We start from the raw sequence: 3,690 nt of genomic DNA, 5'->3' as shown, positions 1-3,690 counted from the left end.
TGCGCCTTTGGGAGGCTGAGGTGAGTGGATGGCCTGAGCCCGCGGGTTCGAGATCCGCCTGGGCAGTAAGACCTCATCTCTACAATAAATAAAAAAAAAAAAATCAGCCGGGCGTGGTAGCGCATACCTGTAATTCCGGCTACTTGGAAGGCTGAGGCGGAAGGACCGCCCGAGCCCGGCAGGTCGAGGCTGCGGTGGCCGGGAGCAGCCACTGCACTCCAGTCTGGGCGACAGAGTGAGACTCCAACTAAAAAAAAAAAAAAAAAAAAAAAAGAAAGAAAATATAGTTTATTTAGAAAGTAAATTAGAGAGAGAGAGAGAAAGAGGAGATTTACCTCCCCAAGGTAGGGGAGGGGGCCAAAGCTTAAGAAAACGTGGCCTGGTCATAGCTCCAAGAGCACATGGTCACACCATAGCTTAGCAAGACAATGGCAAACTGTATATGAAGAAATTTAGTAAACATAACTATATTTATCTCAAGATGCGGCTCTACCCTCCTGAGCTTTGAACAAGGGTGGGATTTTGCAGAGACTTTCACAGTGGCCCAATCCCAATGGAAAGGTTGGCCTTGCTGCTTTATAAGATCCTGCCAGTGCAGGATTGTTCATGAAGTGTCCCGGGGAAGACACTTATCTACCTCAGCACAAAGCACCTCCACCCCTCGGGCTGCTCATCCAGGCCTACAGCAGATGGTGGAGCGGGCTTTTTCTCTAGGCAACTTAACACACCTGTAGTATCCCCTTGTGGGACAGAGACAGGTGACATTGGGGAGAAACTTGAAAAAATGCATAGCTGGGGGTCTTCAAAAGACTGAACGATGCTGGCTTCCTCCTCTCCCAGCCACCTCCCACTCCCACGGCCAAGTCTCTGCTCCAAACGGCTAAATCAGTGCTGGAATATAAAGGCCTATATATCCCCACATCCACTCTTCCCAGAGACTTTTCAAGGACAAAGGCAAGCGAGAGCAAGAAAGCAACTTGAGAATGGAGGACAAAGCTGCTGTGTCTCACCACTGACGTCTCCCTCTCCAGGATGAGGCTCTCACCCTCTGGGCATTGAGATCTCAGCCTGCCTGGCTCTGGGCCAAGAGCCCTCAGGGACTGAAGCTGGACTCCAGCTCAGGCACGTGCACTGCTGGGCAGCAATCATCTGCGTCTTCCCCTGAGAGGGAACAGGTCTGGAGGAGGCACAGTCTCTATCAGCAAGTGCATGAGAGCAAGGAGCAAATTCCACCTTCTGTGATGGGAGACCTCGGGGAGAGGGCTTGGAAAAAGCCAACAAGAAGGGTATACTGCGGAAGGATGCACTATTTGCCATAACCCGTCACGCTCCCCTCCACCCACACACCCTTTAGAGTACATTTACTCTGAGGTTTCATCATGATTTCCTCTGGATCAGCCCAGGAGTCAACCTTGGAACTTGACCAGAAAAAAGGGGTCACACACTGCCTTGCATTGGAGAGGAATCTCCTTTCAGGCACACCTTTTATGCCATCTTCTTCAGTAAGTACACTTACAAGTTGCATCAGTTTCCTTTTGCTGTGGCAACAAATCACCACAAATGCAGCCACTAGACACAGCACACAAAATCAGGGTCACTGTATCTCTCTTACAAGAATCTTTATGATTATATCTATGACCCATCTGGGTAATCCAGGGTAATCTCCCATTTCAATACCCTTAATTGAATCAAATTTGCCAAGTTCCCTTTGTCATATAAAGTCACGTTCACAGGTTCTGGGAATTAGAATAGGGACACCTAGAGGGTCATTATTCAACTGGACACATAAGTATTCGAGAATTTTCTCTATAGCCTGGTGTCACCATTATTTTTGATTTTAAAAATATATTTCAAATGTACTATTACCTTACATATAATTTCAATCTGTCATATATATGACTATTCTCATGCAACTATAGTCTTGTGGTACATGAATGGTCAGATTCGTGCTAAAAGATAAAATTAAATTTTTTTCTTTACTTTTCACATTTAACCAGCCTCTGCACTCCCCAGGCTCAGTTTGGGAAAGAGGTTTAGGGCCTATTTCTGGAGGAACCTCTGATGGCTGCCTTCTTGGGGTTCGCCTCCAAACCTCAACTTTCCAGTTTCCCTCTGCTTGGGAATCCTTTTCCAGTTCAGAGACAATTTTTTAGCTTTTAGAGACAGAGTCTTACTATGTTACCAAGGTTGGACTCAAACTCCTGAACTCAAGTGATCCTCCCGCCTCAACCTCCCAAGATTGCAAGCAAGCACATGCCACCACGCCAGGCAAGACAGCTTTTAATCAATAAGAGGGAGGACCCCAAAATCTCAGGATTATCTTTTGGAGGGCTGGCCCCTTATAGTACACTCCAGATCAAATGGTCAACTGAAGTTTTTATCTGAAAACTTTGAGACAATGGCGTCACGATGTGTGGAAGAAATGCCCCAAGTTGGGGCAAACAGGTGGCAAAACGATTCTTGCACCACGGCAATGCACCTGCCCATACTTCACTGAGTGCTCAGCTGTTTTTGACCCATGCCCCACTCTCCCTATTCCGCTGATTGCGCCCCAAGTGACTTTTTTTTGTTGTTTCCCTGGGTGAAAAAGATCCTCAAGGGGACACGTTTTGCCAATGTGGAGGAGATGAAAAAAAAAAATGGTAGAAGCACTAAAAGGCATCAAAATTGATGGCTTCAAAGTCTGCTTTGAGCAGTGGAAAATATCTCAATAGTTGTATTGCTTCAAACAGAGAGTACTTTTGAAGGTGATTTGAAGTTTGAACATGTAAGAATAAATACACAATTTTTAATAGATAAATTCCATTTTGGGGGGGTGTCCCCTCATATGGTTTTTCCAAATCTCTTGTCTATGCAACAACTCTTTTCTATTTGCTGAAGAGCCCCAAGTTTTGGAAACTGAAAAACCAAGAATAACGTTTCTCTGCTTTCTACCCTTGCTTTTATCCTGTCAATCCTTGAGCACAAAATGTCATGTCTTGGACCATTAAATAAAGACAACACCCGGAGATTGAGGGGGGGAGGGAGTTGAAACATACTGAGAAAAACCAGTCAATGAGTATCAAAAATACACCATCTTGTCTACAGTTGTAAAGCAACTGAGCACGTGTGGGGCCATGCACACGTACCACGCTCCTGGCATGCACGTAGCCCTCACGTGGACCCACTGTGCATGGCAGGGCAACCAGAACAAGCAAAGTGAGTTACGTCTGCAGCTCAGTAAACAAGGGCAGGAACCGCCCCAAGAGACCACACTCTGCGCGCCAGAACTTGCACTGAGTGCTGCCAAAGGCAAGTGAGTTGGTTCCCTGCGGGATTTCTACCATCCTGGTAACAACATACATGTGCGTGTACCAGCTGCGAAACTAAATTGTGTAATTCTGATGGGTCCCCCCGTGAGTGATTAAAAACTACATTGCGAACAATAAAGATGAATGGTCAGATTCGTGCTAAAAGATAAAATTAAATTTTTTTCTTTACTTTTGGTGGCATTCAATAGCAAATAAAAAAATCACCATGACAAGCCAAGAGAGAGACTACAAAAGAAACTGCTTTCATTTTAGTACATTTAACAGCGCTTTCTTCATGCTTTTTGAAAAAGGGACCCTATGTTTTCATTTTGCACTATTAACTGAAAAATCAGAGGGCCCATACCTCACTAGGGAGACTTGATTTCTTACAAAGGATTGC

Source organism: Carlito syrichta, unplaced genomic scaffold (assembly GCF_000164805.1).
Source record: "Carlito syrichta isolate Samal-C Ts95f unplaced genomic scaffold, Tarsius_syrichta-2.0.1 Scaffold238201, whole genome shotgun sequence".
Classification (NCBI taxonomy): Eukaryota; Metazoa; Chordata; class Mammalia; order Primates; family Tarsiidae; genus Carlito; species Carlito syrichta.
Note: the sequence above shows the minus strand (reverse complement) of the source record.